At 43.4% G+C, this 12891-nt stretch overlaps 1 protein-coding gene across 1 annotated transcript in view; it reads right to left on the reverse strand.

Moving 5' to 3' along the window:
* The window catches only part of ZFAND1 (zinc finger AN1-type containing 1), a 185574-nt gene that overhangs the window by 70541 nt on the left and 102142 nt on the right, over positions 1 to 12891 (reverse strand). The gene's annotated exons all lie outside the window — the stretch shown is intronic.

A 12891-nucleotide genomic window follows, 5' to 3' on the forward strand; every position in this document is an offset into this window, starting at 1 on the left:
CAAACAGAACATTTGTGAGAGTGTGATCTTTTACAACTGCATAATATGTTCTATCAATGTCATAAAAAAATACTTGTGATCTAAGATTTAAAACATTTTCTAAAGCTATTAATACATTCATAAAAATGAAGATGTCCAAAAACAATCCCCAAAAAACAATTTAAAAAAAAGACTGATTAATGGCAAAACCATGTAAACAGTAACACTGATGAGCTTCAAACCATATACTACAATTAACTAATGCAGGGCCATAATTTAGTTTTCTAACTCTACATTTACTAGATTTATTAAAACATTCATTAGAACGCGACTGCTCCGAAGGATAGCAGGGTACAGTACCTAAAACGTTACTTACCTTTAAAAACAGTCACACAACATAAGCCATATTCTCACACCCTATATGTAATTTGTCTCTTCCTCCAGACCACAGTAAACCTCGCGATAAGACTTACCCTTGGTCTCACCTACCAGACAGTGAGATCTCACCTACCAGACAGTGCAAGCTGTATTGGTGCGTAGGACCTATTGTGAACTTGCTGTGGGCTTACAGCCCGCCAATTGCTTAGCATTGGTTGACTTTATTGGAGCACTTATTTGCTTCTTATTCAATGGCTTTCCTTCTTCTTGTGTCTGTCCTTCCCCAGAGCACAGCCTGTTCAGAAACCTTTTGATTGGCTGACTTATTTCCATCCACTGCTCATACTTCGGGAACTACTTTTTTATTTTTTATTAAGCACTCCGTGAGAGTGCATGGGTTTTCTAGCTCTCTCCACCAAGTGATGCTTCCCCTTTCACATATCACCCCTTTCCCAGCATTTTGTTGCTGCCCACACCTCCCCGCTTGTCTAATAAAGCTCGCAACAGGGATATGTTTTCTGGGGTTTGGCAGAACATCAGACAGAGAGTTGTTTTTGTTTTATAACCTGTGTTCCATACATTGCATGAAAGCACAAGCTTTGGCACTTAATGATGTTATGGCGCTGGGGAAGAGCCATCTGCTAACCTCACTTAGCTGTTGTCTCAGGCAAATAGTGTACTTAGAATGACACTTCTACTGGAAGCCCACAAATCAGCTCCGTTATTTACTATTGAGGACCAAACTGCTGAAATCTGTGTAATGTAATTTAGGCCTTGGCCAGTGCTTCCCTTGACATTCTGACACTTTTTAATTTCTGCTGAGAGTTTCTTGAGGTAAAAGTATTTGAAAAAAACCATGCCATTTATAAAGATTGATAACATTAAATTCAATGTGCAGTTTGTAAATACCATGAGATAGGTTATCCGATTTTCCTCCAACATTTAGATTTTTTTTCTTTTACCTTTTTTTTTCAAACAATATTTTAAAGACGAACATTGGCAAAGCCAACAGCTCGGTACTCACATTATAATGGGGAAATCTACTGCCTTTGCCAATGCTTGTTTTTTTGCTGCAAACGTTTTAAAAAAAACTTCTGTGTTTTGCTCAGTTGAGTCTGCTCTGGTTCCTAGTAGCACACAGCTATTTGAGCTCAAGTTTGTGAACTGGAGCTGACACAGAAACATCTAATACTCTAGAGGCCGAGTCTTCCTAGACTTAACAAATTTCTGATTTAGATGATGATCAGCAAAAGAAATCCTAGGTCATGGTCAATACAAGCACCGTTTCCAAACACTATTTTGACTTTGACAAAGATACAAAACCTACAATCTTTCACAAAACCTGTGCTTAGTTTTAGCAGGTGGTTGCCAGTGGGGTCCATCAGCACTCATTTTTGGGGCCCGGCACTTGTTTTTCCACATCAGACATTTCCTGCGAGCAAGATAGGGAAAACATACAAAGAAGAAAGAAGGAGGAAGAGAAAGATGGAAAAACCATCACAAAGGGAAAAAGCCGGATCCTGCACGAGTGAGATAAATCGGCAGGGAGTGTCCAGTGGTCTATTACAGAAGCATGAGGTGGTTTGAAGACTGCACAGCCGTGGTAATGTGCGTTGACATTTAATGGGCACCGGCACAACCTCTTTTTCAAGTTAAGCACTGCACAAAACTAGACAGTCAGTACATAAACTGACCCAGAAAGTGACAGAGAAACATTTCGGTGCAACAGGGATGTTCTTGGCCTTAAGGCATATCATTCATGCAAGCCCTATCGAACAGAAAGAATCCTCACCATTAGAAACTCAGATGCAAAACATAAAATACAGGGTCCATCACCTTGCAGAATCATCAGCTGAGTCAATCCAAAAAAAGTTATCGTTCATTAACCCCAAAAGAATGAGGAAAATATATGCTGCTGGCGAACCAAACTGCTGCAGAAAATATATCTAAATCCTTTGGATCCGAAAAATATCAGGCTCCAAAAATAAGTGCATGTGAATTTGGAAACGATGAACACAGCAAAACAAGGAAAACATACGGAAAAGAACGCAAACCAACAAAAATAACATGAGTGAGATAGAAAAGAGAAAGCCAGCTTAAAAAGATTTGATTTAAATACTGTCAGACGAATATTCCACAACCAGGAACAAGCATTCTTCATGTTTGTATCATCCTACCCTTCTTTCATCTGAAGAAATCGATCATAACTTGGTATAAGTTGGTGCAAAAATACATATGCGGATATGAGGTCATAAAGGAAAAGTCGAGCCATTTTGTGGACGATTTTGCAGATGATGCATAAAACCCTTCAATGTTATCCATGTGTCCATCCTGCTAAAGGAGCACCCAATGCATCTGTGTCCTTGATTGCATACTAGGCGAAGAACAAAATGTGATCTTACATTATACGTTCCATGATGTAGAATGGTCTTCACTTTGCTTGTTTTTTTGTTGCAAACGTTTCAAGAAAAACTTCTGTGTTTTGCTCAGTTGAGTCTGCTCTGGTTCCTAGTAGCACACAGCTATTTGAGCTCAAGTTTGTGAACTGGAGCTGACACAGAAACATCTAACACTCTAGAGGCCGAGTCTTCCTAGACTTAACAAATTTCTGATTTAGATGATGATCAGCAAAAGGAATCCCAGGTCATGGTCAAGATAAGCACCGTTTCCAAACACTATTTTGACTTTAGCAAATATATAAAACCTACAATCTTTCACAAAACCAGTGCTTAGTTTTAGCAGGTGGTTGCCAGTGGGGTCCATCAGCACTCATTTTTGGGGCCCGGCACTTGTTTTTCCACATCAGACATTTCCTACGAGCAAGATAGGGAAAACATACAAAGAAGAAAGAAGGAGGAAGAGAAAGATGGAAAAACCATCACAAAGGGAAAAAGCCGGATCCTGCACGAGTGAGATAAATGGGCAGGGAGTGTCCAGTGGTCTATTAGAGAAGCATGAGGGGGTTTGAAGACTGCACAGCCGTGGTAATGTGTGTTGAAATTTAATGGGCACCGGCACAACCTCTTTTTCAAGTTAAGCACTGCACAAAACTAGACAGTCAGTACATAAACTGACCTAGAAAGTGACAGAGAAACATTTAGGTGCAACAGGGATGTTCCTGGCCTTTAGGCATATAATTCATGCAAGCCCTATCGAACAGAAAGAATCCTCACCATTAGAAACTCAGATGCAAAACATAAAATACAGGGTCCATCACCTTGCAGAATCATCAGCTGAGTCAATCCAAAAAAAGTTATCGTTCATTAACCCCAAAAGAATGAGGAAAATATATGCTGCTGGCGAACCAAACTGCTGCAGAAAATATATCTAAATCCTTTGGATCCGAAAAATATCAGGCTCCAAAAATAAGTGCATGTGAATTTGGAAACGATGAACACAGCAAAACAAGGAAAACATACGGAAAAGAACGCAAACCAACAAAAATAACATGAGTGAGATAGAAAAGAGAAAGCCAGCTTAAAAAGATTTGATTTAAATACTGTCAGACGAATATTCCACAACCAGGAACAAGCATTCTTCATGTTTGTATCATCCTACCCTTCTTTCATCTGAAGAAATCGATCATAACTTGGTATAAGTTGGTGCAAAAATACATATGCGGATATGAGGTCATAAAGGAAAAGTCGAGCCATTTTGTGGACGATTTTGCAGATGATGCATAAAACTCTTCAATGTTATCCATGTGTCCATCCTGCTAAAGGAGCACCCAATGCATCTGTGTCCTTGATTGCATACTAGGCGAAGAACAAAATGTGATCTTACATTATACGTTCCATGATGTAGAATGGTCTTCACTTTGTTCCATAGTTATCTTCAGAACCTCTCATAATACACATTTTTAGGTCTCGCACCTGGCGACGCTGCACGAAGCACTGTCGCCAGCGAGACGTATAGTCGTCGACTATGCTTTCAAGGGCTTACAGGGAGACAGGAGAAGGGCACAAACACGCTGCAGGCCGGACTGGGGCACGCGCAGGCTACAGGCCAGACTGGGAATGTGGAGGCGGGCGCCGTGGGCATCTCCAGTACCCCTTGAGAGGCAAGGCACTTTCACTTTTCATGCCCAAGACGTGTCAGCGCACCGGGGCGCCCCACAGAGCGCACTGGTGCGCGGCGCTCGCAGGCACTGCAGTGCCGTCACTTACCCGCCTTGGTCGCCTCCCGGTAGCTCTTCTCGGGCAGGCAGGCTCCTCTGGCGTGCAGCATGGTGTGCAGGGGCTGCTTTTTTGTTGCTTTGGCGGCCCCCTCCCACGGCCTCGCGAGCCGCGCAGCACTCCTCAGGCACAGCGGCAAACCCCGCATACGCCGCCACTAGGCACGAGCCGCAGGGCACGCCGATGTGCACGCTCACGGCGTGCCTTTCCAGTTTCTAAGCTCTCCTCCGTATTACTGAGAACCCCCACCCGCAGATTGCTCCTCACTTCTCTTTCAGGGCCTCGCCATTCGGCAGCATACTCACACCCCCCTAATTATTAGCAGCAGGGACTGTGGCCCACTTTGGTGTTTCACGCCAGGCAGGCAACCGGCGTAGTGCCTCGAAAGGGATAAGGCCTTCCACAAATGCGCCGGTTCTCCCTGTGGCTGCCCGGAATTTCGATCCATCAAAGCCAGTCCTGCTTATGTGTTCCTCAGCCCCGGGCTGGGCGGGGTCGCGGGTACACAAGCTGGGCTTTCCCCGCCTCGCACCTGGCCAAGAAGTGCAGAGCCCCCAGCCAGCGGCAGCTCAGAGCGCGTGCAGCCCACGCAGATCACAAGGCGGCAGGCAGGGCAGCTGGACTCCGGCAGGGGGTGAGCCAGGAGCGGACGGACACTGCAGGACAAAGGACGACCAGGCAGTGGCAGCCTCGACATGGGGCACTAGAGGAGCGCCAAGGTCATCCTCGCTCTGGCCCTAGGTGAGTGCGAGCACTGCAAAAGAGATGCACGAGGCTTCTCTGTCATCTAGAAATCAACATCAACATCAACATCCTGAAATGATACCCACCGTGAAGCATTCCTGCCTACTGTCCACACACAACTTTTAAATATATAGACATGCACCCTTTAGGCATATGTACATCCACCCCTGTGTGCTTACTCACAAAATGCATTAAAAGACATAAACACATCACTCCCCTGGGTGTACACACCCAAAAAACTCTTGAGAACCTCCCAAAACACACTGCAGAATAGCGGCAGCAGACATCGCTTCTCAGCAGAGCTGAACCCCATTAAACTCAAAGACTCTAATGATGGAGGCTACTGCTTGTTTTATTTTCCACCGCTCTCTACCCGAGACCACTGTGTCACTTATTCTCCCCGTGCCGTTCCCCCCAGCCCCTTACCCTTTCCACAACATTGCTCTTTTAATTTGAGGTTGTCCAACAACAATGCGCTTATCTTGTTACGCAGAGCCTCCTCTAAAAGGCTGGACCATGTTTTTGCTTTTAGATGCTGCCAGTGTTAATGTGTGGGCACTAGTATGAGAAGTGGATAAAACCCAAGGGGACTCTTTAAAGCAGTCTGCTCGGTTTTTTATACAAAGAAATTTAGCTCACCTGCCTTGCTTGTGTTTTTATTACACTTTGGTGCAGTTTCATCTTTAATCGCACTTCATTGTTGCATTGTTTTTCTTACACCGAGCCTTTACGGAAAGGACCGCACTTTCCCTTTTAGTCATAAGCTTGGTCATGTTAAATATAGGCTAACACCTATGTGTCCACTAAAATGATGGGACGGTCATCCCATTGAACTTCAGCCACCAGTACTTCTAAAACAGAGGAGCTGGCTGCACATGAGTCCAGGTATATATGGATATATACGGATGTACTTGTAAAGCGCACTGCGACTCCATGGAGTATCCTGGCGCTGAAGACCGCTGGGGAACCGTCCTGGTTTTCCCTGTGAGATGGTCCCTTTCTGGGTATCTCCAAGGTGAAACCAGGCATCCCCGGCGTCTGTGGGGGGCCGTTGTAGAGATGAGGCAAGCTTAATGCCCAGAGTTGCCGAGTGTGTTCCCTGGTTAGAGTAGGCACCGAGGTGAGAATTATCGAGTCGTTTTGACCCTGGTCCACGACCCTGCCGCGTCGGGAATTGAACACTGGTCCTGGGCCGTTCTCTGTTTACGGGTCTGCCGCCTCGGTATTGTTGTACCATTGTTGTTTCATTTATTTGTTTGGGCAATAAACACTGGTCGATTTGTTAACATTTTATTAAGCAGATCAGATTGTCGTTGGTGGCCTCAGGTGTTCGTCTTAGCAAAAAAGTAAAAAACACTGCGACTTGTTATTAGTATGTATGTTGGTTGCCCCAAGATATTACTTTCTCTTATTGGAAAAGTCACGTGGTTTGGCCTTATGCGATATGCAGCGATTAGCTTAGAAGCTCCCACAGATTTAACCGACTAACGTTTCTGTCTCACTGGGCATGACAAAGTGGGCCGATTTGTAAATGTAAACTTGTGCTATTACTTATTTTTCAAACTAATAACACTGTATTGAGGGAGACTGTAACAATTGCTAAGGCTTGGAAATTGGGCGAAAATTCTCATACTACAAATTCACGATGATTCCAGTTGATAACTGCCAGCGGTGTGCACTTCAATCAAACATCACAAATCTCCGCATTTGTCTTATCAATACGATCCGGACAAAAACTTCACTTCATTTGTTCCAGTTCATCGTCGGAAACAGCAGACTTGAATAGTTAACCTTTTCAACACGCCAACCACTGTATGGTAGCAGTCATGTAACTTATGAACTGTTTGACATTGAAGCACACATTTTTTTTATAAAATCTCCAAATTAAGGAGCAAAAGCTAGATTATAATATCCGACCACATAATTCACACCACATAATTACACTGCACTCAATGCAAGATACACTCCAAATACCACTCAGTGCCACATAATTACACGCCACATAATTACACTGCAATCAATGCAACATACACTCAAAATACCACTCAGTGCCACAATTGCACGCCACATAATTACACTCCAAACTTTGCAACATACACTCCAAATACCACTCAGTGCCACATAATTACACGCCACATAATTACACTCCAAACAATAACACTCAGTGCCACATAATTACACGCCACACAATTACACTATACTGAATACAACATACACTCCGCACAATACCACTCAGTGCCACATAATTATATGCTACAAAATTACACTGCGCTCAACGCAACATGCACTCCAAATACCACTCAGTGCCACATAATTACACGCCACATAATTACACTGCACTCAATGTAACATACACTCCAAATACCACTCAGTGCCACATAATTACATGCCACATAATTACACTCCAAACAATAATACTCGGTGCCATATAATTACACGCCACACAATTACACTATACTGAATACAACATAAACTCCAAACAATACCACTCAGTGCCACATAATTACACAACACACAATTACACTCTACTGAATACAACATACACTCCGCAAAATACCACTCAGTGCCACATAATTGTATGCTACATAATTACACTGCGCTCAACGCAACATACACTCCAAATACCACTCAGTGCCACATAATTACACGCCACATAATTACACTGCACTCAATGCAACATAAACTCCAAATACCACTCAGTGCCACATAATTATATGCTACATATTTACACTGCACTCAATGCAGCATAAACTCTAAATACCACTCAGTGCCACATAATTATATGCTACATATTTACACTACACTCAATGCAACATACACTACAAATACCACTCAGTGCTACATAATTACATGCCACATAATTACACCGCACTCAATGCAACATACACTACAAATACCCCTCAGTGCCACATAATTACACACCACATAATACCACTGCACTCAATGCAACATACACTCCAAATACCACTCAGTGCCACATAATTACACACCACATAATTACAATGCAGTCAATGCAACATACACTCCAAACAATACCACTCTGTGCCATATAATTACACGCTACACAATTAAACTCTACTGAATACAACATGCACTCCACACAATACCACTCAGTGCCACATAATTATATGCTACATAATTGCACTGTGCTCAACGCAACATACACTCCAAATACCACTCAGTGCCACATAATTACACTCCACATAATTACACTGCACTCAATGCAACATACACTCCAAATACCACTCAGCGCCACATAGTTACACCCCACATAATTACACTGTATTGCATCACCACAGCATCACTCAGCATCACCACAGCATCACTCAGAGGCACCACAACATCACTATGCGCTACCACAGCATCACTGAACGCCACTGCATCACTCGTCGCAACCAGAACATCACTCAGAGCCACCACAGCATCAATCTGTGTAACCATTCAACAACAACTGGTTTACATATGTTCTCTCAATGTTTCAAGCTTTATTACAAATGTCACAAAAAGATGTTAATATTTCACTTCTGTTCTTGGATTTTCGTCACAATAAAATACACTGAACATATTCTTCACAAAAGTTATTTACAAAAGTTTAAGCTATTGCCATTATAAATTACAACAACTTTTATTTAAGTATTAATTATTTAAAAAAATTAAAAACAATTGTTATTTGTAATATCAATACATCTAAGTCACGTAAATACAACACATATTGCATTACACATGCTATAGGTATCATATTTGCAAAAGTTAAAAGTATTGGCATTGTAAATGACAAAGCTATTGATTTCACTATTTTCAAAACCATCACATAAATAAAAAAAAATGTCATTTACAATACCAATAGCTCAAACTTTCCTAATGCGAGACCTATTGCATTGCAAATGCTTGTTTTGTTTACTCAGCACAGCATTCATATTTCTCTCTGTACAATTACTGTATATTCTCCCTGTTCATCAATTACTTCCAAATCTGATACTAGTCAGTCTACTCCAAAAAGTGTGCTACTAGTCAGTCTACTCCAAAAAGTGTGCTATCAACCATTCCCATTCCTACAATCTGTCATCATGGCTTCTTTGTTCCCAAATACTCTTATACAAATCTGACAATACCAAAAATTTATTCATATCAACTTCATCCGTAAAGAAGCTACCATCACACCAAGTTGCTAGGTCCACTAACGCATCCCATTCTGAAACTGCTAACTATATTTTCCGAATCCATTACTGACTTGCTGGAAACTCAAGGCTATACGATTATAGGGGCAAATAGATCAAATAAATTAGGGTGTGGAATTGTCTTTCAAAAAGAATCTAAACTGCAGATTACAATGCTGCAGAATATTTGCCATTTTCGAACCTTTTAAAATTGCAATCACCCATGTCCTCCTCCAACATCATTGAAGTACATACTATCCATTAGCAAACACAATAAGATAATGGATAGAGCACTGAACCTTTTTAGACACTCACCCCCAGTTACTATTAGATCTGGGTTAAATCCATCATCGCTATTTAGTTCACTTTGCCACCAGTTCAGACTCAGCCATATGTAAATCAGTCTTAACCCTGCTCCTGGTGGAAGAACCGATGCTGGATCCCAACTTCACTCACCCACCAGATCAGCCCAACAAAGTCAAAACCAAAGAGGTGAATGTGGGGAAGAGTGGACAACAAAACAAGGACAGGGAGAAGGAGGCGATCACGATGGCACGTCTGGCACCCTGTCCTTAGGAGGTTGATTGTATACTATTCCTATGTGAAATAGCTTACAATGAGTATTCTTCCTATATTAACATGAGGGTAGTATTTAATAATAACTGGACACATGTTTAGGAATAGTATACCTGATAAACATCTCTTTTCCAATTCAATTGAAGGTATAAATATGCAGAAACCAACTGAGAACGGTTGAGTCTATTGAAATAGAAAATACTATGCATTAACGTTAAGGCTTCGGAGCCAGATATGAAATTACAAAGAGAGTGTATAATACTAACCTTAACGAATGCCACCGTAATTTCCAATAGACCCAAAAATCATATATAAATCCTGTTATACTAAGAACATAGTTCCCTAGACAGGATAAATTTAAGAGAAAAAAAACGCTACACAAAAAGGTGCTGGGTCAGATTAGAAAATATGCTAATCCATAGGACTCTGGGAAGTAACCTATAACTATATTCTCTTTTTCAAGCTCAAGAAAATGCAGAAACCACCAATGAAGAAACTATAACCGCACTATGTGGAATACAAGTAATCAGATAAGTATTAAGGTCACAACATAATTATGTCACGATCCTACCGTGAGTTCAGAAGGCTAGGATTCTCTTAAATGTCTTCTTTTCCACTTTCTATTTGCAGTTTGAATGGGAAAAAGGACTACAACTGCTCAGAACACGTGCAGCTGTAGAGGGAGCCAGCGGCGAGGTAACGCCAAGAGAGACGACAACCTGGTAGAAGAGTCCACAATCGAGGAAGAGAAGACTCCTCCCGTCGTAGTCCGAACACGTCGGAGACGTCTCATCAAATCCGATGGCTTCAGCAAAAACAGGTAAGGAGCAATTATGAGTGCGGGGAAGGCTAGGCGGTGACTGTGTCAGATTGCGATACGGGTGACATTCACAGACTGCTCTTTTTATGTGTTACTGGCTCTGTCCCGCCCGACTGCAGTCGGCGAGCGAGGGGCACCTGACAGCTCCTCATGGGAACAGTCCAGCCTGACCTGCCAAGCCAAGTCATCCCATCCCTGGACCGGAAACAAGCATCCTGGGATAAGTTTCGGGGTAAAACCCCTCATCATCCAGGCTAGCTTGAATCCAGTGGCAAAGTGAGCAAGGGACCAATGTCTGGGCATACACTGCCAACTTAGAGCGCACAAAGTAAACACAATAGGATAATGGACGGAGCGCTGAAACTTTTCAGACACTTACCCTTAGTCTCTATTAGATCTGGGTTAAATCCATCATCGTTATTTAGCTAACTTTGCCACACCAGTTCAGACCCAGCCATATGCAAATCTTTTGCAGGCGGGCTCCACACAACACAAGGCCACTTCAGCAGAGCCCCCTGCTGTATTCTAGTCGGTACATGCAGCACAGTGCTGGAAAGGCAGCGCACACAACATGTATTGATCAGGGAGCAGAGCCAAAAGCGCTTCTCCTAGGTTTGCTTTAGAAAACAAAAATGTGAAGAACATGTGGGAAAAGGGTAGGGCTATGACCTTCTTCAAGATTTGCCCGGCGCTAACCGCCTTTGTACCATTCAAATTACCAAGCAATGAGGCAGGCGCCGGAGACCAGAAGGCAGGAAACAGAAGTTTTATTCCGACGGAGCAGAACACATCAGATCAGACAACAAGGTATCGTCTCGAGGTGCTCTAACAGCCTCTCTGAGGCCTGGCCTCTTATATCCTGGTTTATGACATGTCAGCATTCTTTATTGCATAAAGGACTCTTTAAACTTATGAAATGACATCCCCATAATCCTTGTGTCAAACCCACCCCCACATACATCCACAATAGAGGTCCTCACCCTGCTGATAACAGGAGGGGGTTATCATGTGGCTGAGTGTTCCGCCGATTCTTAGGATGTGTGTGCCTGATCGTATCCCATGGGGTGGGGAGGCCATGATCAATAGTGGGTCCTTTGAAGAGGAGCGACTTCATACAATAAGGGGCAGTAAATGGTATCTTCCGGCTTAGGCGATGGCCTCGGACCTGTGTGGACAGTTGGACTCGGGGGAAGGGGTCATCAAAGGAGTGGTATTCATGCCGCGTGGACAATTCGAGCGCGGAGGGATGGTTTATCAACAGAGGGGTATTCATGGAAGGAGAGGGGGTGTTGGTCAGGCGCGAGCGTGACCCCCAAGGACAGGGTCATGCAGGAGGAGAAGGGTTATGCTCATGTGAGGGAGGGAGGGGGGAGCCAGGGTGCGCGGAGGATGCTTGCAGGGTCAGAGGAGCGCGCTGGCGATCGATCGTGGACAGGGAGACCATGATACCTAAAATGGCTGTCGTGCACATTGTACATGGGTGACAAGCTGGCGCAGATGATGTTCAGCTCGTAAACTAAAATTCCACAGTCCTCCCTTTTAACATGTCTCGCCAACTTGTCAGTTCGGATTTATCCCCATAAGGCCACGTATTTCTACTTCATAGAGGGGACTCATGTGCTCATTTCGGAAGTCCAAAGTCTTTGGGCACATACAGTTAGAAACGAAGCTGCACAGAGATGGCAGACATTGGATACCTAAACAACACCCACATAATATCACAACAGGTATCAGTACGAAGGAAAACAACCTCCAACCCCAGTCCTTCAAAGTGTCCCAAAACCAGCTCCCAAGTGACCATCCTTCTTGTTCTTGGTGAACCTCTGAGGAAAGTCTGTGGAGGTGTTCAATTGCTTTGTAGACTGAAGGCAAGTTATCTGGCACGTAGGTGCAACAGCTAGATCCGATGATGCGGCACGCTCCCCCTCGATCGGCTAGAACCACATCAAGAACAAGGCGGTTTTGAAGGGTCACAAGGCGGACCGCCTGAAGCTCAGCCGTGTTGTTAGCGAGGATGCCAGCCGTGATGTTGATCGTTGTTTCTATTGCCTGGGTCAGGTGT

The sequence above is a fragment of the Lissotriton vulgaris genome, chromosome 4_1 (genome assembly GCF_964263255.1).
Source record: "Lissotriton vulgaris chromosome 4_1, aLisVul1.2, whole genome shotgun sequence".
NCBI classification, from domain to species: domain Eukaryota; kingdom Metazoa; phylum Chordata; class Amphibia; order Caudata; family Salamandridae; genus Lissotriton; species Lissotriton vulgaris.